At 45.9% G+C, this 25,488-nt stretch overlaps 1 protein-coding gene across 3 annotated transcripts in view; it reads left to right on the top strand.

Annotated features, from left to right (window-relative positions):
* Positions 1-25,488, top strand: part of THSD4 (thrombospondin type 1 domain containing 4) — a 578,933-nt gene that overhangs the window by 262,263 nt on the left and 291,182 nt on the right. The gene's annotated exons all lie outside the window — the stretch shown is intronic.

The raw sequence follows: 25,488 nt of genomic DNA, 5'->3' as shown, positions 1-25,488 counted from the left end.
GTGACCCGAGCCGAAGTCGGACGTTTAACCAACTGAGCCACCCAGGTGCCCCAAGACTTGTTTTTTAATGAGGAGGCTTTAAATAGGTTGCAAAATGACTTATTAAAGCAGTGCAGAGACGCTCAGATGTTGAATGAAAGTTCAGAAGGGAACAGCTGTCACTTCTGTATCTCTTGGGTGTGAAGGGGCTTTGGAAGAGCAAAACCCCAAAAGAAGAAGGACGTGGCACAGAAGGGGTAAGTGAGCGTGGCGGGAAGAACCGTCGGGGCTGAGACCTGTCCGGCCTCCATTTTCCACCCCTTTGGGAGAACCACACATCCTCTCCGCACCTCACTGACTTCAGATAATACCCAAGAGGGTTCTGTTAGAGGTTTTGATCTCCAGCTCAGCTGGTCTCTGCTTCTAAACGTGATTGAGCCTGAAATGGTGGCCCTTACAGCGACATAGCTTTTTCTTTCAGGCCCCAAATCTGCTGTTCATTTCCTGAATACAGGTGCACACCTCCGGGGGGTGGTGTAGGCTAATGGTTAAACACATGCCCTCGGGAAGTCAGACTGCCTGGATTCAAATCCTGCCTCTTCCACTGTGTGATTTACTGTGTTGATCTCGCACAGGCCATATAAGGTCTCTGTGCCTGTGCAACGTGAGGAGGGCGGTACCTATCTCCTGTGTCTTGGTGCACAGTTGTGAACCTATACATGCAGGGCCCTTGTAACAGGTCTGGCACTTAGTAAGCAGCTGACACTGATTAGTATTAATAAATTGTTTATGTCCACAGAGGTCCTACTGGATTTGAGTTTCCTATGCAAAAGCATTTGCTTTGTTTATTTTTTCGTTGGTAGATTATGGATTTATGAGACTCACATTCTGTCAGGGGAACGCTGGCGTGTGTTCCCACACTCTAGAGTGAGCTGCTAGGGGACAGCAGATTCTGATTCGGCAGGGCTGGGGAGGGGCCTGAATGTCTGTTCTTCCAACAGGATGCTAAGGCTTCTGGGCCACAAGTGGCAACCGTTTTAAAGGATACTTTGATGAGAATACGGTTGACAGAGAATCAGAAACATAAATACAGAGTGGCGTCGCGACTTGGAAGGAAGCTTTCCACCAGAGGGGCAGGGGCGTCGTGTTTTTGCAGTGCTGCCTTAAGGGTCTCTGACCTGATGATAGGAAGGAAAAACAAACACTCATAAGGACGCGGGTGTGGATCCTCGCTGATTGTCGAACACCATCCGGGCTGCAGGGCAGCACAGTTTGTAGATGATAATTGCTAAAAGATCAAGACAGACATTCCTTAGCACGCGGGCAGATTAATAGGAATTTGATGTTACAAGGACCGCTTTGATATCTCTACGTATTTGTTCTCTGTGCACTTGCCTGAAACTTCCCTCACTGAAGTTGTTGGAATCACGGACTGTCCTGTCCTCTTTAGAACTTAAATTTAAATAATCAGAAGTACATTTGCTTCCTAAGCTGAAGGTCTGTTTACTTTGCAGCTTTGAAAGGGTACAGTGTCCTTTTCTGAATATTTGATTGGAAGCCCAGAATCCACATTGGTATCTCTGCCTCACTGACTTGTGGCTGAGAGAGCTGTCCCTCACGGACAGGAGCGTCTGCATCTGAAATAGCTCCAGAAGGCCTCTGCTGGCCACAGAAAGTTGAAATGCAAAGCCAGGCCTGCTACGGAAGTTAATGAAAGGCAATGAGCATTCAATAAGAGTACGAGCTAAACCCACAGAAGAGTAGCTGAGAGGGAATGGTGTCGTCCCCCTGGACACCAAGCCAGAGAAAGGCCCCAGGCCCACCCCGTGCAAGCTGGAATGCTGTGTTCCTATGCCGGCAGAGCGCTCCCTGGCCAGCCTGTGTTTACACTGTTGCTGGACCTCCTCTGTGTTTTAGATCCAAGAGTTGGAAGAGGGGCAGGAAGAATGCAGACATCCCAGAACTGACTGGTGAGGGGCAGGAGAGCTGCAGAAAATGGGGGTCCCTTACCAGTCCCTCGGTGCTGGGTGATGCTTTCTTTTCTGGACAGGGACTGAAGGATCCCAAAAGTTGTCTTCAGGTTCAGGACTGCATATGGATAGGCTTTGAGGGGAAAGAACGGTCTTTTCCTCAAGCAAGAGAATGTATCTGAAGCCCACAGAGACCCTATACCTTGCTCAACTTGACCCCTTCCCTGTAGACGTCAAATAGGAATATCCGGCCAATCTTCAAAGAAGTCTCTAAGGCACTTCTGGTCCTGCCCAGTCATTACTGTCATTTATGGGAACGAAATAGCATTTACGTGTAATTAACAGAGCACAGTAATCATTTCTGTTAAGCATCACGTTAACTGTACTGTGATTTTTTTTTTTTTTTTTTGGCTTGGTCACAGCTTTGAACTGTCTAAATAATTCTGAATTTTAATAGTTTGCTGATACATGCATTCTTTTTGCTCACAACTTAATAAAACTAGATGGAAGTTTCTCTTCGGTGGTACAGCAGGCATTTGAAAGAACTAGAAGAGAAAAACACTCTGAGCTCCCTAGAGAGCAGCCTTACAGAAACCTCTGACTTCTGGACTTGAGTGGTCCTGAAAGTGAGAATCACCCCAAGACCCACTCTCCTCCCCCCAACAAAAAGTCTTTGGTGGGGAAGGAACAGGCCTTGAGGATGCCTTGCAATAAATAGGCCGACGCAAAACCTTGGAGGAGGAAGATGTGGGAGAGGATATGGCTAGCTAGGAGCCTTCTCTGAGTGTGTATTGTGTTCCAGACGCTGCGCTGTGTGCTTTACATTCAAGATGATATCTGGGGCGCCGGGGTGACTCAGTGAAGTGTCTGACTTGGGCTCAGGTCACGATCTCATGGTGCGTGAGTTCAAGCCCCGTGTCGGGCTCTGGGCTGACAGCTCAGAGTGTGGTGCCTGCTCCCGATTCTGTGTCTCCCTCTCTCTCTGCCCCTCTTCTGGTAGCCCTTTCTCTCTCCCTCTCCCCCCCTCAAAAATGAATAAACATTAAAAAAAAGTTTTTTAAAGAATCTGTTTCCAAAAAATGATATCATTAATCCACCCGTCTTCACAATAACTCAGTCAGTGTGAATTATCAGTCCCTATTTTACAGAGGACTGTTACAACGCTGAGCTGAGTCAGCCAATAAGGGCTACCTGGCAGTTTGACTACCAGTAATTCGTTTTTTAGGCTGAACTGTTCATCAGAATAGGAAGAGTCGTTTGTATGTGATGGGAAGAAACCCATGTGCTTTATTTAGCTATGTCTCCTCTTCTGAGTTTATTTTCCTCACTGCCTCTTTCCGAAACAGGCTCCTTTTTCGAAACGTGTATCAGGACATGTCTGTCTTTTGCTTAAATTCCATGCGTGGCTCCCCCTCGCCTATAGGAATCAAGTCTAGGTCCTGCATCATCTGTCTCCTGCCTGGCCTCCCCGGGCCTCCAGTGCTGGCTGGGCTGGGACATGTTACCCCCCAGACCGAGCAGGCCGACAGGGCTTCGTGTCCAAGAGAACGTACATGCTGTCCCCTCGGCCTCGTGTCCACTCTTGGTCCTCTTGGTGGATTCTGCCCAGAAGCAGAGTCTGGGCAGAGTACTGGCTGACCCCCTTGAGCCCTGTTTCCATTCTTCTGTCCCCACTGCTTGTAACTGTTTGTTCCTATTGCCCCCACCTACCACCCAGCAAGCTGGGAGCCATGCTAGCCATTTTGCTTTAGCAAAATGCCTACCATTGAAAAGGTGCTTAAAGGGGCGCCTGGGTGGCGCAGTCGGTTGGGCGTCCGACTTCAGCCAGGTCACGATCTCGCGGTCCGTGAGTTCGAGCCCCGCGTCGGGCTCTGGGCTGATGGCTCAGAGCCTGGAGCCTGTTTCCGATTCTGTGTCTCCCTCTCTCTCTGCCCCTCCCCCGTTCATGCTCTGTCTCTCTCTGTCCCAAAAATAAATAAACGTTGAAAAAAAAAAATTTAAAAAAAAAAAAAAAGAAAAGGTGCTTAAAATAAATGTGTAAATGAATTGAGGTCTTGGTGACTCAGTCTGTTGGATTGCAACAAATGAAATTAGTCTTGTAACCAGCACAGAGTTTTCTCTTTTTTGGCTGGGATGGGCAATCGAGTGCAGCTAAAACAAGGACACGAAGCCCCCTTGGCCAGATCCCCAGAACCCAAGGCCTCAAAGGTCGGGGAAAATTCTTGGCCTCTGCCAAGCTCTCCATCCCTCGTCCTGTTTTATTTTGCTCATTCTGAATTTCTTGAGTCCCTTCAGAGCAAAGGCAGGAAGGAACGAAGCCAGTGTGAGTACACACGTTCCCAAGGTGCCTTCTGTGGAGGGAAAAGAACCCCTTCTGCCCTCAGACTTCCACCTCTCGTCCCCGGTGGGTCATCACCTCCCGTGCAGGGCGCTGGTTGAGGCCCACCGTCCGCCCGCACTCAGCGGGGGCCTTCACACCTCCTCTCCCAGCCGGGACACTGCTCGCCTTCAATCTGGACACATCCGCAGACGGTGTCAGATTTATTCAGTAAATTAAAGCAAGGTAACTGTTTCCAAATGTTCAGAGATAAGCTCTGGACCCGCGTGCTGCCCTGACCGGGAAGGATGACAGAATGGGGTTTGTGCACGCTCATATGTGTTCAGGCCATCATTCACAATATTGTGCTTTCCTGAGCCTAATGGGTAGGTACCCCCTGCTCACTTCTCTGCCCTTTTGCCCTAAGTTGCTTCTTTTTTTTTCTTTTGTGGACTTTGCTTATAGTTCTTTTGCTACCTGAATAGAACCAAGAGAATAATTGTGTTGGATAAAATGTTCTCCCCTTTGCCAGACGTCTGCATGATCAGCCTTGAAATAAGGCGGAGACCTTTTACTTTGCTTGAATTCCGAGCTTATGGGACACTTTGTGGGCTCCCACCTGCATTCCCACCCCCAGCAAACGGTGTTCTATTTGTGACTATTAAAGTGCGTATCATATTATGTTACAGTTATTTTGACACACGTCTGAATCCTACAGTAGAGGCAACAAGTGTCTTGTGTATTTGTATCTTCAGTGCTTAATTAACATGCTAAGATTATTCAGTAAATATTCTTAAATCATATGAAAGAATGAATGAAAGCACAAGTTAGAAACTGGCTGTGTAAACCTCTTTTCCTACAAATAATCAAGAATAGGATTAAAGAAGCATCGAAATGTTAGCTCCCAGGCCCTGTCCTCAGGACCTCTTGACATCTGAAACTGACACCTCAAGTAAAACTGACCAAGTGTACTTCTTCCCCATTATCAATGATTTTTCTCACTTTCAGTCATTGGGACCACCACTAGCATAAAAACTCTGGTTACATTTCTTAGTTGATGCATGCTTATTAATTAAGCATTAACAGCCCAAGCACTATGGTATGATTATTAATTAACTCAACAAATAATCTTTTTAAAAAAAATTTTTTTTTAACGTTTATTTCTTTTTGAGACAGAGAGAGACAGAGCATGAACGGGGGAGGGTCAGAGAGAGGGAGACACGGAATCTGAAACAGGCTCCGGGCTCCGAGCCGTCAGCACAGAGCCCGACGCGGGGCTCGAACTCACGGACCGCGAGATCACGACCTGAGCCAAAGTCGGCCGCTCAACCTACTGAGCCACCCAGGTGCCCCGAAAATAATCTTAACTGCTCCCTGATGTACACTGGGCTGGGCCTGGGGGATAAAACAGTAGAAAAGATTAACACGGTTCCTCCCCACATTGAGTTTAAAACCTAATGGAAAAAGTAATAGGAAAGGTTGGTTAACAGGCAAAAGAATTACAAATTTTGACGAGCAGTATGAAATTCATGGGGGAACTGTGATGGAGAACTGGTGAGGAGGCCCACCTTAGATGGACTGTAGGGGAGGGCAAGGGTCGAGGTAACAAATGGAGGTGGTGCTAGTAGGTCCCCAGGGATGGGAGAAGTTGTACACCAAGTCTGCAGCTCAGGACCCAGGACCCACGTAGTACTCCGGAGCTGATAGATATGGAGATGAACCCTTTGTGCCTTCTTCGTGCCCTCTGCCCTTAGGTTAATCTGGCGTCCCCTTTATGGTGCCAAACTTCGGTCTTCCAAAGAGCCCACATGTCTTCCCGAACACATTCTGGCTTTAGCAATAGAAAGGCTTCCATTAAGTGATTCCGTGCCGCCGGAAAGACTCTCCTGGAAACTGGATGATACTAAGAGCAGGTTTTGGGGTCAGCCAGGATCTCCAAGATGAAAGCAAGTAACAGAGGGGCTGCCCAGGTAAAATTGGGTCAGGATATCCAGAGCATCAACCTGCCCTTCCTGGTGGTCTGTCTGTACCAGAGAGAGGAATTTAGGGCACTTCCCCCTAGCTTTCTGAAGGAATGGGCAGCATTCCCCCTAAGGGATCTTAAAGAAGTGTCCTATCTAAATAGGCTGGAATGGTGACTGGCATTTGTAACTGAGACTTCAGAGGAAGCTTCAGCAGAGTCCCTTGGGCCAAATATCTCTCTCTGCCCCTGTGCAACCCATCGCCACCCCTAAACCAGTCACAGACTAGAAGCACCACGTGCATATGATCTGTTACATATAGACACTCCTGAGCTATGCCACACCCATTCCAAAAAGCTCAACTCCACAGGTACTTTTCTACAAGGCCCTGGATAACATATAAAGTATGCAGAAAGCTGTGCTGCGTACGGAAGCACCAGGCAGTCTCTGTTCAGACTCACAAGCCCGAGGGGAACAGCCGCCTACTTTCCCTTTGGTCCCTCCGCACGTCCTCACTGAGTCAGCTCATATTCTTAACTGATGATATTGATGTGGGATCAGACTTCTTCTTTCATGTAGACTGCTTAGCCGGAGGATGACTCTAATGGAGCCTAGAAGTCTGAGTGAAGATATGTAGGGGAAGCCCACCATCCCAACCTCAAGTTTGGGCATCTCGTTTACATTTCTGCTAAAAGTCAGGTCAGACTGAGTAGTGAGGAGCTCTGCTAGTGTGTTAGAAAAGCCTTAGAGAAATATCCACAATTGTGTCATGCATCTAGGTAGAAATAGGTATTGGAGGACAGAAGTGCCAGATGAAAATACTTACATTTTGTATTTCATATTTTTAATAGATAATACATTTATATGACTCAGGCATCAAACGGTATGATCCCCGTCCCTTATCTACCCAGCTCCCCATGCCCCAACAGAAAATAACCATTGTTCGATAGGGGTTTTTTTTTTTATTAAAAAATTTTTTCTTTAATGTTTATTTATTTTTGAGAGAGAGCACAAGCAAGGGAGGGGCAGAGAGAGAGAGGGAGACACAGAATCGGAAGCAGGCTCCAGGCTCCAAGCTGTCAGCACAGAGCCCAAGGTGGGGCTTGACTTCACGAACCACGAGATCATGACCCGAGCCAAAGTCAGATGCTTAACCAACTGAGCCACCCGGGCTCCCCGGTAGTTTCTTTTTAAAGGCAGATATATTTATGCATCTGCAAGCCCACGATATATTATTTTCTCCTTCTTTTCGATGCGTATAGTAGCTTACCACACACATGGTCTTGGACCTTGCTTTTCTTACTTAACATAACTTGGCAAGCTTTCCATTCCTCTATCTGAAGGACCTCCTCCTTCCATTTACTATGGAATGCATAGCAATGCATTGGATGAATTAACCATGGTTTATTTAACCAGGATGCACACTTAGGATAGATCCAGTCTTAACCATTACCAGGAAATCTGAAACAAATACACTGGTGTGGGGGTCGTTTTACATGTTTGCAAGTATCTGCAGGACAGACTCTTAGAAGTGAGTCGAGAGTCCGTGTGTCTTTGTGATTTTAATGCTCAGTGGGTGGCAAATTGCTCTCCAGAGCAGTTGGAACAACTAACATTCCCACCAGCGATATCTGTGGGTGGTGCATTGTCCTACGTTGGATTTTCGCCAATCTGATAAATGAGAAATGGTATTTTGGGTAGTTTCCATTTGCATTTATCTTATTTTGAGTGAGGTTGAGCATCTTTTCATGGGTTGAGGAACTATTTAGGGGCCTGCAGTAGGATGGGTGAGGTGCCTTGGGTACAGAATTTAAGGAGGCATTTAATGAAATTAGATTCTCAGGGCCTCCTTCAATTTTGAGCCTTAGGCACCTCACCTGCCCTGCTTTATTCTCTGCCCCTGATAGTACTGCCCTCCTGACCCAGGAACAATTTATATTCATTCTGTCTGATGTTTTTTTTTTATTGGGTTGTTGATCTTTTCCTTAATTTGTAGGAGCTTTTCGTACATGAAAGAGTTTTTTGTTTTTTTTTTTTTATGATAGAGATTGTAAGGGTTTTTTTTTTTTTTTTTTTTTTTTTTCAAGTAGCCTTTTGACTTATGCCTTTGATCGTGAGGTTTTGGTCATTTTTTTGCCATGGAGATGTTTTAAATTTTTTAAATGGTGAATTTAGCAATTCTCTCTTTTATGATTCTAGATTTTGTGTCATGGAAAGACGTATTACACTCTGAAGCTTTAAAACATTCTTCTGTGTCTTCCTTCACTAATTTATGGCTCTATGCTTTTATATTTTTATATTTGTATAAAAATTTTATTTTTAAATTTTTATTTACATAAAATTTAAATTTTAATTTAAATATTTACATTTAAATTTTAAATTTAATTTAAATTTAAATAAATTTTATTTTATATATTTATATTTTATTTTATATTTTATATTAATCCACTTAGAATTTGCCCTTGCATATTGTGTGAGGTATGGATTTAATTATACTTTTTTTTCAGATGGCTACCCAGTTATGCTTTACCATAATTGAATAAATCTTTCCCTCATTATTTTGAGGCTCCCTCTTTATTACTGTGTATATGTATGCATGTAAGCATATATTTGGGGCTTTATATTCTATTCCATTAGTGTATATGTCTATTGATACATGAATACCAGAACATACATTTTCAGAGAGAAAATATAGCAGCATTTAAACTTACGTTGGGGGGGCGCCTGGGTGGCGCAGTCGGTTAAGCGTCCGACTTCAGCCAGGTCACGATCTCGCGGTCCGTGAGTTCGAGCCCCGCGTCGGACTCTGGGCTGATGGCTCAGAGCCTGGAGCCTGTTTCCGATTCTGTGTCTCCCTCTCTCTCTGCCCCTCCCCCGTTCATGCTCTGTCTCTCTCTGTCCCAAAAATAAATAAACGTTGAAAAAAAAAAATTAAAAAAATAAATAAATAAAAATAAACTTACGTTGGGGAGGAAAATTTTTCTTCTATAATTCAAAGTTCTTCTGCCTGATACAAGAATTAAATTGTCACAAATAACATTAACAGGAGAAAATCAAATTTAATTATGTACATATGGGAAATCCACATAAACACGAGAGATTCCAAAGACAGCCAAAATGAGATATATATGTCATTCTGGACCAGGGAGAAGTGGGTAAGGGTCTAAGGCTTCAAAGAGAAGGAAGGCAATTGACAGGAAGAATGGCAAGAGTAAGTATTTGCTGGGCCATCCAGAAACAATGGGACAGAGAGGGCTTTGCTCAAACAAGCCTTGCTAGGGTCTTCCCAGTACCATACCTACTGTATATTAAACTATAGTGATTTGTGGTGATGGAACAGGTCCTCCATCTAAATCCTTTTAGGCAGTTAGTGGGAAGGCAAAACAAACAAACAAACAAACAAACAAACCCAAAAACCTTCGAGTCTTCCCTTTTTTTAAAAAAAATAAAGGCTTATTTACTTATTTATTTTGAGAGAGAGGGAGAAAAGAGAGAGAGAACATGCACAAGCAGGGAAGGGCAGAGAAAGAGGGAGAGAGAGAATCCCAAACAAGCTCCGCACGGTCAGTGCAGAGCCTGATGTGGAGCTTGAACTCACGAACCATGAGGTGATGACCTGAGCCAAAATCAAGAGTTGGACGCTTAACCGACTGTGCCACCCAGGCACCCCCTGAATCTTTTGTTTCTTAAAAATAGTCAGCCTAAAATAATTCACATGTCAAAGAGACACAGTTTGCAGGGGCAGATTTTGTTGCCCTACATTTATGGATGGTAAGCTTGCTCTTTGCTTGGAACCAGTGCACTCACAACCATTTATTTTATATTTTATTTTACTTTATTTATGTAATTTTATTTTTATTTTTATTTTTATTTATTTATTTGGAGAAAGAGAGAGTGTGAGTGGGGAAGGGGCAGAGAGAGTGGGGGAGGGAGAGAGAATTCCAGGCAGGTTCCCTACTGTCAGCACGGAGCCCAATGTGGGGTTTGAACCTATGAACTGTGAAATCATGACCTGAACAGAAATCAAAAGTCAGATGCTCAACAGACTGAACCATCCAGGCACCCCACAGACTTTGAATGAAAACCTTTATCACTTGGAAAAAACCATCTGTGTTTAGAGGCCTTAGCAAGACTTCAAATTCACAGCACATTTTTACTTAATGGAAAAGTGAATGTTCCATGACTTTTAGGACTGGAATAGCCAAAGTGACAATCATAAAAAGTACTCCCAATGACAAAATCATGGCAGCCCAGGTCAAGATCTCATGGATGGTTGGGGGAAAGAAAAAGAATTAGAAGATTTATTGAAAAACACAGAATAAAAGCTTTAGCAGCTGTTTACTTTTGTAATTAACTGGATATGACAGGAAAAAAAAAATTACTGCTTCTAAGAGCAACCCAGCTCTTGAGGTACTATCTTCTGTCAGGCAGTAAATTGGCAATATCTTCTACAAGTTTTAATTTTTACAGATCTTATCAATTTCTTAAAGCTTATCAACCCATGTCCTGATAGTTTGAAATTCAGTTTATCCTAATTATTTTTCCTATGTCTTATTTTCACAATTATCAGCAACATGCTAATAATTGTAGCATTCAAGGATATTCCGGATCTGGTTTCCTAACCAAACCTAGAGAAGGTGCCGGCAGGAAAGGTTCTTTTTTGCCCTCCCTCTAAACTGGCCCAAATGGACTAAGGAAGGAAGATCAGTAATGGCCAAGGTTGCCAAGGGACTGAATATAATCATGTGCGTAGAAAGATCTTGGACTCAGTCAGACATTTGGTGTTCAAATACTCACCTTTTTTTCTCAAAACTATACTTGACAAAGCTGTAAAGTATGTTCCCCCCGTGAGAAGGCTGATTAGCTTTTCCTGGGTGAAAGATCTTTGTATCCTTTGGGTTTTAAATTAGTTTCTAAAAGCCTCACCTAAATACTTCACAACGCCTAGTGTTCCCGTGGTGCTTGATGTGTTCTCGATATTATTTTTCACTTGGGGAAAAACGGGCGTTTAAAAAATCTATGTATTGGAGTCCCACAGAGTGAGGCTAGAGATCATGCGATATTTTGTACATGGAAATCCGTGTCTTACTGCCGTGTTCCAGTTTTTATAGATTATGTAGCACAGTATCAAGTAAATAAGACTCGAATACTTCTCGGTGAGGACTTTTTCCAATACCTTAAGAAGGATGGTTTTGCAGAACTGGTTGACAGTGACACCTAGTGTTCAGTGTTGAAATTACGTGTCCTTCTTAAAAGCAGCTCCTAAAATAAACTAGCATAAATTACGGTTTAATTCAGAGCTGACAATAGGCTAAACAAGCCAAAATTAAAATAAGTGGAAGTGGAGAAATGGGGGGCAATAACTGGGACAAATGTAAATTAGAAGGGTGATTTCTTCTTGATGACAACACCAAGAAGTCGATGTAATACCAGGGCCATCGTGTATGGACACACAAAGTAAACTGTTTATTTTCAGTCCTAGCTCTGAATCACTTGGTTTAGTTCAATCTCTTTGGCTCTTGCAAAACCAGGCATGGGTGTGAATTCACTAAGCAAATTGCCTTGATCAAGTCATGTAATTTCTCTGAGAGTCCGTTCTCTTAAATATAAATTAGAGATGCTGAGATGACCTCATAAAATTCTGGGAGAATTAAATATTGTTTCATGCGTAAAGACCGATGGCAATGGTGATGGTGTGGTGATGTGTCTGGGGGCTTATTTGCACAGATCTTCACGTCTGGGGGTGGCAAAGACAGACGGGGACCAGGTACAGAAATTGTCTAGGAAATTGGAGCTGGATCTTGGGCGTAGCAAGCAACGGGAGCCATGTCCTGACATGAACAGAAAATGTGGATTGAATGAGGCTCAGATGAAGGGAACCACGAGGACCGAAAAGTCACTGGGTTTGAGAGAGCTGCTGCCCAGCTGACCTGGGGTACGGGGTGTGGGAGAGAAGGATGGAAGGAAATGCCAGGCGCCAGCAGAGCTTTAGGAAGATATACAGAAACAATTACCCACTCAGCCACTCACCAGCTGGGTCTCCTGGGCTAAATTTCTTGGCTTTTCCAAGCCCCATTGGATACCTGGCAGGGCTGCAAGGATTTAATGAGAAGATGCTTGTAAGATCCCCAGCACAAGCCCTGGCATAGCTTATTATTAGCAAGCTCACAATAACTGTGAACTCTTGCTGCTGTCTAAAGGCAGGACACAGAAGCAGAAGAAGAGAAATGGCTCAGCCCTTGGTCACAGGACTCTTTGATTCCTCCTTGCCTTTCTCCCCTGTTCCCTAGAGATCCTTTTCTACCTCTATGCCCCACATAGGTCACCTCTGGGAAGCATTCCCTGACCCTGGGGGGGCACCGTTGATGAGGTTTTGGAGTGATGGCGGGGTTCAGAGCCGACGGCCAAGAAAGAATTCCTGAAGACATCTTTGGTGCAAAAAGGTGATTTTATTAAAGCACAGGGAGAGGACCCGTGGGCAGAAAGAGCTGCACTGGGGTTGTGAAGAATGATTGGTTATATACTGTGGAGTTGGGGGGAGGTAAAGTCAAGAAGTTTCTTACAGGAATTTCCATATGCTAGAGAAGACTCACAGGTTACTGGAGACCTAGCTATTGTCAGGGCAAGGTTATTTTTCTAGCAAAGCATTAACCTTAAGATAGTAGAGAGTTCCTGGACTTTAGGCTATTGATAAGATTGCCCTTTTCTTTTAATATCACTAAGATATTTGTAAACTGATGGAGACTCTATCAGTTTAACCATTTGTTTTCTTTTTTTTTAATCTTGTAACATTTATTTATTTTTGAGAGAGAGAGAGAAGGAGACAGAGCACGAGTCGGGGAGGGGTGGGGGAGAGAGAGAAAGGGTGACACAGAATCTGAAGCAGGCTCCAGGCTCTGAGCTGTCAGCACAGAGCTGGATGCGGGACTCAAACCCACAAAACACGAGATCGTGACCTGAACTGAAGTCGGACACTTAAACAACCGAGCCACCCAGGCACCCCTAACCATTTGTTCTCTGTCCTTTCCTTTGTTCGTGGGCAGCCAGGAGTGCCTGAGGAATGTCACACATCTTCCACCTGGTGGGGGGGAAAGGTTGCTTGTGCTCTGCCCTCAGCTTGCCTTATGCTTCCTCATCACCATCACGGCTTATATTGTGGCCCCAATCCTCATAGTGCCTTGTCCTGAACCCCCTTTCTCTTCTCATTAGATGTAGTGTCATTATTTGCCTACATATGTGAGTAAACACTGGTAAACAGTGAGCCCCCAGAACAGACTGACTGAGCTTAAGTGCTTGAGAAATGTGGATAAAATTGATGAATACCAGGGGGAAGAAGACGAGAGGAGCAAGAATAAAACAGGTATGGCAAAATGTGCACTGAATCTTGGGGATGGGTGTGCAGATGTTTCTTGAACTATTCGTGCAACTATTCCTTTAGGTTTGTCATTCTTCAAAATATAAGCTTGAAGGGCAAAAAGGTGCAAGATTTCGCCTGCTTTCCTTTTTGCATTCAAAGCAGTTCTTTTGGAGGAGAGCGGACTGGCTCTGACATCTGCCATGTGTTTCCACCTTCCTTGCCTGGCCTCCCTGGGTTGCTTGGGCTGCTCATGACTACTCTTTGTGTCCAGAGGGTGAAGCTCTGTTCTCTGCCCGCATGCCTCTACCTGATTTGGCTCTGATCAACTGGCGTTCCATCTGGAATTCAGAGTAAAACTTCTGTAGTTGCTCGGAAGCCGCGATGTATTTTGGAATTTGGGGTGGGGGGCAGGATGTTAAATTTTGCAAAAAGGAAGCATTGAAACAGCCTTTTGAAAGTGCATGTTTAGTTCTGAAGGAAAAAACAAAAACAAAAAAACTAGATGTTGTCACTTGCAGGTCCCCCTGCTGGACACTTGGAGAACTGCAGCATCCCTGCTCACTTGTAAAAAATTCCTTACCCTGTGCTTTTGAAAAGCATGGAAGGTGCATATGTGTTCAAATCTGTCCTATCCCATTCCCTTCTGCAGCAAGCATTGGTTAAACTGTTAAGCTCTGTACTGAATTAAAGCACAATGGGCAGATGTAATTTCAAAATGAAAACTGTATAACAAATGCTCTGCAAAATGCTCTCTTTTTCTTTTTGTTGACCTTTAAAAAATTTTTTTAACGTTTATTTATTTTTGAGACAGAGAGAGACAGAGCATGAACGGGGGACGGGCAGAGAGAGAGGGAGACACAGAATCGGAAGCAGGCTCCAAGCTGTCAGCACAGAGCCCGACACGGGGCTCGAACTCGTGAACCACGAGATCATGACCTGAGCTCTAGTCGGACACTGAGCCACCCAGGCACCCCATACCCTTTTAAAGAAGAAAGTGCCTGAGGCAAATCCTCGAAGTAAAGACTGCCCCATGAAGTAGACTCCCCTTCTGTTACACGGATTGCTTAAAGAACAGATGCTTCTTCTCAGTTGAAAACCTGTTTCTCCTATGATTATCCAAGGCTGAGGTGGCATTTTCTGTTTTCTAATAGGTCTTTTGTCAACATTAAAAAAAAAAAGCTCTTAAGAAACAGAACTTTCTGACACTGGGATGGCCCATTTTGCGTGGTCACGCCTTCCCTATTAAAAGCAGTGTGGATGCCTAGTGAATGTGTGATGACCAGGGCATAGTGGGCATGTAGGCACAAAAAGAGACATACAGGCAAAGTGTGGACAAGGTGATAAGCCGCTGCTGGATGCTTCAGTTGGGTGCAGGTTGGGACAAGACCACTCCTGTATCCCTTTCTGTGTAAGATACTGCAAATGAAACATTCCAGGGAAGTCAGTGGACAGCCTGACGTGCCAAACCAACCTGAGGGGTCCTAGACTGACACCACCTCTTCTGTGGCCACAGGTCCTAACTCCTCTGGTTGTTAATCGGTGTAATTCTTCATCAGAAGACAGAAATTTGCCAAGAGAGTCGATGTGTCTTCTGTAGCCAGACCTCTCTCCTAAGTTCCAGACTCGTACTAACTCACGACTATGCATCTCTATCTGGAGATGCTCAACACGATCAGAGCTAAACTCATTATTATTTCCCCCGACTCAGTTATCCTCTTGTGTGTTTCTGATTTTGGCAAGTGGCACCTCCATTCTACTCATCTCCCAAGCCAGACCGGCTGGATGCCTTCCTCATTCTTGCCTCCCCACATCCAGTGGTGGTCAAGTTCTGTCTTCTGCATCCTTGAAGTCTCCTGTTTCCATTTCTTCCTTGCCTTCTTGAAGCCATTGCTTTATTTCAGATCTTCCCTGCCTACTTCTCTTAAAGCATAAACTCCAACCATATCAAACGAGGTACAACTCTCTGAATAGGCCGGGCCTCTGTTTTATGCCTCTGGGCTTTGCCCTCCTTCTTCTGCCTGGAACATGTTTTCTTCCCTATACAAATGGCAATAGCTGTTCACCAGGCAAGACTCAGAGTTAGGTGTCATTTCCTCTTCACTTTTGATCCCAGGAGAGAGGGGATGCCTCTCCCTGTTGTACCTCCAAGAGACTTCTATCGAGACACCTGTAATTCTTTTATTGCCCTTTTTGATTTACTGGTGTGTCTCCCCATATGCCCAGAAATACCTTGAACTAGTGACCAGCCTTGTCTTACTCATCTTTGACTCTCCATTGACGAGCACAGTGAGTAGGCATATAGTACTTACTCAAAAGATATTTGTTCAAATGAACAAATCAATCTATTATTTAGCGAGCCGGGAGATTGTTCAGCACTGTTCATCTGGAGCTACTGGCCTCCTATGATCTATTCATTCTTCACCACGTCTTACCTGGATATCCCCTGAATGCACAACTACACAGTACAGGTAAGTCCACAGCAGTACCTCCAGAGCCTGTGTTCTGAGCTGCGTTGACTTGATCAGCAGGAGGTTCACTGTTTTCTCAGACGATCCTCCAGTCATTTGCAATGGTGATATCAAGTAGACAGCTAGATATCCGAGTCTGAGGTTCAAGGACTGGTCAGAATCATTATTTTGGCTAACTGGGAAGAAGCAATGATTTAGCCTTATGCCTAAAGCCTCAGAAAGTTCTTTTCAAAAACTATAGGATTCAAATGTTACCCGTGACAATGCACAAGCTCCTTATGATAACGTGTTTTCCTTGTGTATCAAAACATCAAGCATGGGGAAATTTGGCCAAGCTCGTTCATGGAAACCAGCCCATATTTTACCCCCTTTAGCAACTGCATGCGGAGTAGTTCCACCTAGATGTCCAACAGGGGCCTCAAACTTCAGGATCATTAAAATGGAATCTTTTCTTATCATTCCCCCAGCTCCTCCAAAAGAAAATAGCTTTACCATCACAGATACTTTCTCATGTATCTCCATGAACAGCACCCAACTGGTTACCCAGGTCAGAAATATAGATGCCATCTTCAATTCCTCTTTCCTTCCCTGCACCACAGCCGGTGGCGGGGAGGTCCCGAAGAAACCCCCTCTTTGGTAGGTTTCTGTCTTTTGCTCTTCATCCTCCTTACCATCACTTGCTTTTGTCGAGTCTTTATCATTGCTGGGGTGGTAAGTAGAGAAACCACATTAATAAGGTCTTCCTGTCTTTGGCATTGCCCCTCCTTATACCAGATTGCCAGTGTCCTCTTCTAAAATATGAATCTGAAAGTGTCACTCCCCTGCTGGAAACCTCCCACTAGTTCCCCTCTCGGGGAGGAAGACCCCTTAGGTCTCTGCTTAATTTTGCAGTGTCGTCTCATCACACGACTCTCTCACCGTAGATGTAGACCTTTCATGCCTCCTGTTCTTAGAAGAGATCATCTTCTGTTGTAGCTCTTATTCCCTAGGTATATGCTGCTGCTTCTGCCTAGGACGCCTTTGTAGCAGGCTGGTTTTGGCTGAGGCTAACAGAAAATCCAATCCAAAAGACTAAAACCCTAAGAAGACTTACCAACTCACAGAACATAACCCCGAGCCCCTGGTGGTTCTGGGGTTGACTAACGCAGCGATTCAGTGTTGCCATTGAGGGCAGGGTTCCCTTCATCTTCCCATTCTGCTGAACTCTGCGTGGGCTCGTTTCCCTCCCTTTGAGGGTATCAGCTGGCAGCAGATCTCAGGCAAACGTGAGGTTCAGCAGAAGAAAGAAGAGACTGCTTGTTCTTCTGCGTCTTCTTTTTAAGAGGAAACAAAACTTTTCTAGATGTCCTTATAGTGGAATTTTTCCCCTGCCTTATTAGTCAGGACCATGTCTCACGCCCTCCTAAGTCAATCATCGGCAGAGGGATTTAGTGAAGTCACACGAGGGAAGAAGAGAAGGACACTTTCTGGAATGAGAACCAAGGCATTTTCAGCATGGAGGAAGGGAGAAGGATGGGGAAGCCCATCAGGTTGGTGAACAAGTGTCTGCCATAGCCCCCTTTCTACTTTTTTTTTTTTTTAACCAGGTTAGTTCCTAGTAATTTGCCGGGCTGATTCTTGAATAGTCAGCTAAGGAGTCAGTGTAGGGGAGACTTCTCTGACCACCTCCCTTGCCTCTGATGCCTTCTGGTGAGTTAGACTGCAGTAGAACTTATCCCACCAGAGCACAAGTGCCTGAAGGTTAAACCACTTAGTATCTGGCACAGCTACTGGCACATAGTTGAGGGCCGTTTTTGTTGAGCGACAAAATGATGACAAAAACCTGAGCTGTTGTACCAGGCATGGCTTTCTGCGTCTAAGAGAAACCCAACAGTAGTGGTCTCACCGGATGAAGGTGTCTTCTTCCTGTGGAACACCAACTCCAGAGGAAGAGGCCCTCAGCTAATGAAGATGCTCTTGCAGCTTGCCGAGGACCCACGCTCCTTCTGGTGTCTTCTTCTGTTCTCCTTAGCATGTGACTACATGTTCTCATGGGCACAGGTTGACTGCTCTGTTCCTCTGAGCCCATGTTCCAAGCAGGAAGAATGGCCATGCATACTTGTCAGCCACGCCTGTGACTTTTCCTCCAGCAATAGCTCTCTCAACAGCTCCACTGAATTGACTTCTGGTTACATCTCATTAGTGAGACCTGGGTCTGGTCTTATGGGGGCATTGCCAACACAAACGTTGTCAGGGTTCTGTTAGTTAGGAACATGGGGAAGTGGGAGAATGTGCATGCACTTAGGCAGTGCCTGCCCAGTCACCTCCAGAGCATCTCTAGACAATGTATTCTTTATTGGTTGTTCCATCTGCCAGCTTGAAACAAAATAGCAGCCATTAAAAGCTGTCAAGTGGAAGCATCGTTAGATCCTAGAGCTGGGCCTTGTAAGAATGACGTATATCACACTGTCCAGCATCCTCATGGAGAATATTTAGAGGGCAGTGTTGAGAGAACCGAGGCCCCAGGAGATGTCGTTTGCCCAAATTTAAAAAATCTGGTGGCAGACATTGCTTAGGGAATAACCTATCCTTATCTCAGTTTTAACTCTCTGAACGTACTGGGCATTTAGTGATTTCAGTGCCTACGATCTTGAGGTAACAGAAATTAGCTTTATTAACTTCTTCTTCCAGTTGTACATAACAAAGTCTGCGAAAGCAGAAACCACATTTGCATGACTTGCTAGATATAATGCCCAGTTTAGAGTCATGTAATGAGCATCTTAATGCGGTCCTTCCTACTTTCTCTGCAAGGGCTTCTAGAAAGATGTGGGAAAGAACAGCGCAGTTGACATGTTCCCGCTGTGGCCTGAAGTTACCTCCATCCACACCTAGATGGCGCTCATACATTGATCAGAAAATGGTTGACTGGTAATACTAACCGCCTGGTAGAAACTGACAAATTCTTGAATCAAGGTGGTGAAAAGTTAAATATAGGTGGCTTTCAGGCGTGGCTGGGGGAATGGATTGGTTAAAGGAGAGGTGGTGAAAACCAGGGTCTGGCTGTAAACACATTTGATGATTACGTAGAAAGCTGCTTGCCTTCTGTTCATTCTTCCAGTCCCGGTTCCCTGCTGGGCCTACCACAGCAGACGAACCCAGAGGCAGGCTGGCCAGTCTTATCTGGGTGTGTCTGACCAGCGGGCAGCCTCGGAACAAACCCCAGAGGACCCCAGGGAGCCTCTTCCCGTTGGTCACAGATTCCGAGATGGCCATCACAGAAAAGACTCGGTTGCCAAGCCATGTCATCACTTCACATGGAGAAGGCTTATGTGTGGGGTTGAATTGGTAAATAGGGCGATTGCTTTTAAACTACTCTTAAGGACATAAGCACATATGCTGTTATCTTCAACATCACTGGCATCAGACTCTTGTTCTATTGACCAAATTATCTGGAAGTATATTGGACACTGTTTCTATGTGGTATATGGCAGTTCAGTAGAGAGGTGAAGAACAAAGGCTTTGGAGTTAGAGGGACCTGGGTTCTAGTCTAAGTTCTATCACTACTCCGTGGCCTTGGGTAGATCAATGAATATCTCTGTGCCTCAGAGAAATGGTCCTACTTCCCAGAGTCAGTGTGAGGACTGAGTAAGATAATTCTCTCTCAGCCACATAACACAGGACCTGCCTACACCATCAAGGCTCAAAAAACCAAAATAGCTATTACTATTGCCATTAATCCAAACTCATGAAAGTCACAAAGGGCTGTGAGGTTTACCAGTTGTTCCCAATTGATACAGACATTTCATGATCAGTTGAACCTGAGTTGGGAAAAGTGTGGCGAGCAAAAGCAGTAAACTTTGATAGTGAAACCTATTACTAGGTCCAAGTTAAAATGGCATTTTAGAAATAAGTCGATCTAACGAGGGGGGAATTGACTTGCATCAAAAATTGTGACGCCCAACTACTAGAAAATGAAAAGTAGGTCATTTTATCATCATCCGGCATCTGTAAGATTCGTTGGCCAAAGTCAGTGCCTCGTTCTCTGGGTAGCTTTCACCGTAGAGGCATACTGGAATTTGTAGACACTTAGGAAAACCCCATTTTGGTTCAAAAGTAGGACAAAAACTGCTCCCCGTACTAAAGCCACGTGACAAGGCAAAGAGGTGGACATGATGGCCCTAAGGGAGGTGTGAGGTACAAATTTGGATGGAATCGAAAGAAGAGCCAAAGAGAAGAGCATTTTGGTGTTAGATCTATCACCCCAGCGGTGTGTGTTTGCGAACTTGATGGGGCGGCAGGTCTGCTGCTTCTCTCTGAAACGGGGTCAGGTCATGTCACTGTAGTTAACGATGTTGGAAGTTGTGTGTCCACATGGCCTCTCATGTTCCACTAACGGCGGGGGAAGGCGTTGCTGCCTGTAGGAAACTCAGGCCTGGGGGAAAAAGCATACACTCATCCAGTGATTGCGGGCCAGGGCGAAAGTGATGCAGGCAGCTGAGGACCTCTTTTCTTGCCCTGAATTTCCCTCAGGAGAGCTGGGCCCTCTCACAGGGTTGGAAGAGAGTGGAACAGGCAAAAAACCCAGTGCACATTGAACTTGTGCTCCGAAGACCCAAGTTCACACCCAGCCTCCGTCTCTTCCAGGTTGTGTGCCCATAGTTGTTGCTTCCATTCTCTGGGCTTCTGTTTTCTCATCTGCAAGACGGAAATCGTAAATCCCGTAACACCCAACACAGTGTAATAGGTACAAATGAGACAGCCACAAATGGGAGTCTGTGGAGACATGTCTTTGTTCATAACTGAGCTCAAATTGTTCACAAGACCTCCCTTTCACTTAAGGGCAGAGACACCAGGGGCCGGGGGAGGGGGTGGCATTTAATCTTGTCAAAGTTAGTCGTTTCTGGTTTAGAAGTCTCTTCTGGACTCATCCAGTCTCTTTGGGAAAAATCCTCTCTCTCCAGGCTCCTCCTACCTTCTCAAGGACCCCCTTGTCTTCCCCCTTCTCTGTCTGTTCTGCTGGAGAGAGTAGAGGTAAAGGAGGGTTTGGCCCCTGTTGTCCTTCCCTGCTGGCGCCTGCTGACTGACTGTCACACTGCCTGCTGTCTGGGCGTCCCCTCCGCCCTCGCTGTATCTGCTCTGACGGCAACGGATGTAACTGCTGGGCCATTTTCAGAGCCCAGGGCTGGTGGACTCCATTCCTCTCTCCTGCCCCTCCTCCCTAACTCAGCTTCATTTTGGCTGCACGTGCGCCCAGACCCCCGCATGCCCATGAGGCCCCCAGCTCTGGGCTGTCCACCTGAAGCTTCAGCATTTCATGCAGCCCTGTGCTGGCCTCAGGACCACTGTCTTTTCTTTGCTTGGACCTGCCACCCCACTGTCCATCTCTCCTGCAGCTGTTCTGTGTTGCTGAGGACGCTCAGTGACGGGGTCTCCCAGCTCCCACTTTTCCACGTGGAGAGGACAGCACACATCTCCTCTGCCTTGGGTTCCCAGCTCTTTCCGGAGGTTTCTATGCCCTCCTCCAGTGTTCCTGCCCTGGGCTGGGTGGGGGCTGCATGTGGTGAAGGAATGGGTGCCACACTTGCAGCCTGAGCCCCTCCCCTCCCGGTCTCCCCTCGTTCCTCTCCCAGCTCTCAAAGACACTAACGCCTGTTCTAGGCTGCATTTTGCCCCTTTCTCCTAAAATTAACATGAGGAAGACCTCACCCTAATGTGATGGTGTTTGGAGGTGGGGCCTTTGTGATGTATTTAGGTTTAGATGAGGTCACGAGGTTAGGAACCTCATGATGGGATTCGTGCCCTTATAAGAAAAGATACCAGAAAGCTGGCTTGTGGGCTCTCTCCACACAAACACATGGAGGAAAGGCCCTCTGAGGTCACGGCAAGAAGACGCTGTAAGCCAGGAAGAGAGTCCTCACCAGAAACTGACCCTGTGAGACCTTGGTCTTGGATTTCTAACCTCCAGAAACTGTGAGAAAGTGTCTGTTGTTTAAGTCACGCAATCTGTGGTATTTTGTCCCACAGCCCAGGCTGAGACACGCCCCGCCCCCTTGTGGCAAGACCCCCCCTCCCCGCCCCCATGTGAGAGCTTGCCTCTCGCTTCCAGACGAACCCTGTGCTCAGACCCCCAACTTTGGTTGATCTTATGGGCCCAGCCCTTGTGGAATTCAAAACTGAACTCCGATTCTGAAGCGCCTGGTTGCCGCACGTCGGCATGTTCTGCGGTCAGACTCTTGTGTCTGAGATGAACTTCAGGAACTTGTCTGCTGTCACCTTTGTACTTCAGTGACTCAGTGGTTGGAGGGCCGTGGAGCAACATGGTGGCCCCTACCACGGAGGAACAATACATTGGATACTAATTTAGATTTTTTTTAATGTTTATTTTTGAGAAAGAGAGAGTGAGCGGGAGGGGCAGAGAGAGAGGGAGACACAGAATCCGAAGCAGGCTCTGAGCTGTCAGCACAGAGCCCGACGCGGGGCTAGAACTCACAAACTATTAGATTGTGATCTGAGCCAAAGTCGGACGCCCAACCGACTAAGCCACCCAGGCACCCCGATTGGATACTAATTTTAAATTGTACTCCGCGACATGAGCAGATGTGAAATTGTTTAGTATTGTGCCTGGCAAACAGTTGGGACTCTGAATGTTTTCTGAATCTTGACAATTGAGTAACAGATGTAAACTTGAGCGTCCTAAAAACCAAAACTGGACTACACTAGAACAACGGTTGTCTGCTGGTTGGTGGCCCTGTCCCTGGGAGGCATGATATTCGGACCTGAAGGGGTGTGGTGAGTGCAGTTGTGAAGATTCTCTGATGGGAATCTAATGGATAGTACGTTTAAAAAAAAAAAAAAAAAAAAAAGGCCGGTGTGGTGGCCATTGCCTTCTTACCTAGTGACCATCATGGCCACAACCAGGTGGGGAGTGTGGGAGATTTGATTATTTGATGTAAATGAGCCTTGGCCTGCCCACAGTGGGTGAATACCCTTTACAATGGAAGAACCACATGGAATATGACTCAAGATAAATGTACATTTAAAACCACTCTTCCCTCTCCTCTGGAAAGAAATGAAAAAGAAAGAATGAAAGAAAGAAAAAAAGGAAGGAAAGAAAAAGAAAAAAAGGAAGGAAAAAGGAAGAAAGAAAGAAAGAAAGAAAGAAAGAAAGAAAGAAAGAAAGAAAGAGAGAGAGAGAGAGAGAGAAAGAAAGAAAGAAAGAAAGAAAGAAAGAAAGAAAGAAAGAAAGAAAAATAAAACCTGATGTTTAAGTCAAACAAGGCCGTGTCTGTAGATCACTGTAACCCGATAGCTTTGAAAAGGAGGGCGGGATCATCCCTGGCCTGGGTCTTGGAGCCGGGCTGCCAAAGAAAGAGGCAGCCTGGCCCCTCTCCCAGCTGTGGGGCTCCAGGGCTGAGGAGCCCGAGGCCCCGTGTGTGACACCTCACTCTTGAGATACTCTAATTTATAGTTAACGCCTTTTAAGCAAACAAGAGGGAGAAAAAAAAATCTGGTTCATATTATGGCAACTTGCAGTGAAGGGAAGTCTGGGAGTTCAAAGAAAAAACGTCCCAGGAAAAGCACAGCCCGTTAAAATTCATTCTAAATGGTCAGGAAGGTAATTGAAAAGGCTTTCTCAGTGCACCCTTGGCAGCCCAGTCCCCTCCCTCTGCCCCTCTCCCTCCAGTCATCTCTCTCTGATACGCAGGTCATTCCAAAGAGGAACCAAATTAACAAGAATGGATTACTGAGACATGTTATAATGACCGAATAAATAAAAACTCCAGAGCCCAGTTGAAGGGATCAAGGCGGGAAGAATAAGTACACTCTCTTTCCAAAGCCAGAACCTTCTCTGGTTTGATCCGAGGGTCAGGGAGTCTCCCTCTGCCTTCCCGCACTCACCTTTGCCATCCCAAACTAGCTTCCTGCCCTGCCCATCATGCGGGGCTTGGTTTTCTACCATCAGTAAGTTCCTAACTGGTTTCTCTGGGTCAAGGCATCCTCCGTGGCTCTGTGTGCTCCTTGGAGGTCCGCAGAACATGGAGGGTAAGAACCAGAAGAAAGCAGAACTTGGCTCCCCCCTCCCCCCGCCGCCCCGCCTGCCCTGCACTGAAGCCTTGAGCCGGTCCAAGCTCGAAGCTTGCATCCATGCTGCAGGACTGGCAACACAGTGAGTAAATCAGGTTGATGTGGCAGCCTGATTGGAAGGCGGCGTTACTGGGCTCATCTTCCAGCTCTATGTCCTGGGAAGCCTATGGGTTTTGCTTAGACTGTCAGCTGAACTGGAGGTGTGGTGGGTGGGCAGGATTTGAAGTGATGGAGGTAACCTCGGTCATCCCCACCAGCTCTCCTGTTGGGCCTGCGAGTCTGTGGATGGGGGAGACCCATCTCCCAGTAAGCAGCCATCACTCAACCCTCGGGGGCAGCTGGGCCCTTCAGGCGGGTCCATATGCCAGCGGCATGCCCAGCATTAGGCATTCATTCCTTTGACCCAAAGAATTGGCCTGTAATAAAATGCTGTTCTCCCCCCGGCGGCATGACACCCGGGCCTCGTGTGAAAGTGAATTGGTGGACGTAATCCGTTCCAGATGAACCCCAATTTGGTTGGGAGGTAGTGGGGGAGGAGTTAGGAGGACCGAGGAAGGGGGCAGAAATTTGTCACAGTAGATGCTGAAAGGGAGGTGGGAGGTGTCAGAGACAAAATTGCCCTCTTGAACCTCAGGGTGGCCCTGGATTGAAGCAAGAAGGAGCATGACTCTTGGTGCTTTTCCCGACAATTCGCGGAGGTCCTATTGTTTCCCTTGAGCAACAGAGGCTGTTGATGCCTGCCCCATTTTGTGGAGGTCAGTTCTCTCTCTTTCTGAGCCTGCCAGAGAGTCAAGGGTCAAGCTCAGCCCAGTTTGACCCTCTGACTTTTTAGACTGGGCCCCTTTTGTAAACAAGGTCAGGCTTTTCCCCTCCCTTAATTTGAATCCCTTCGTATGAATGGCAGTGTTATTTTGTGGTGTTTGGCTTGGGTATGAGGAAAGAACTTTTCTCTTCCTCTCTTTTCCTCTCGTGGTTTACTTTTGGATTACTTAAATAAATAGATGAAAATGTCCCCAGTTAAGCATCCAGGGAGTGCCAAGGCAGCATGCCATGTTTATTCATGTATTTTCCAGCCTGTGTATTCCCTTTCAGCTCAGATTTTAAGGCAATCTTATGCATTTCTTTTTCCTACATAATTTCTTCCATTTCCAGAGAGAATTTTTGCCAGTAGCAAAAAGGAGCTGCCTTCCAGTGTCAGTGAGATAGGGAAAATGCTGGAATGATCGTACTCGCTAAAACAGAAAGGAGGAGCATTGTTTCGTGCACAGCGGAGATGAGTGAGGTGCTCTACTAAAAAGCGCATTCCTAGGCAGGCTCTGTCATGATCCCGAGTTTATGCACAGGGGACCTGATGCTCACAGCGGTTTGCCCA

Source organism: Leopardus geoffroyi, chromosome B3 (assembly GCF_018350155.1).
Source record: "Leopardus geoffroyi isolate Oge1 chromosome B3, O.geoffroyi_Oge1_pat1.0, whole genome shotgun sequence".
Classification (NCBI taxonomy): domain Eukaryota; kingdom Metazoa; phylum Chordata; class Mammalia; order Carnivora; family Felidae; genus Leopardus; species Leopardus geoffroyi.
The sequence above is the reverse complement of the archived record's forward strand: the minus strand, read 5'-3'. Positions and strand labels throughout refer to the sequence as shown.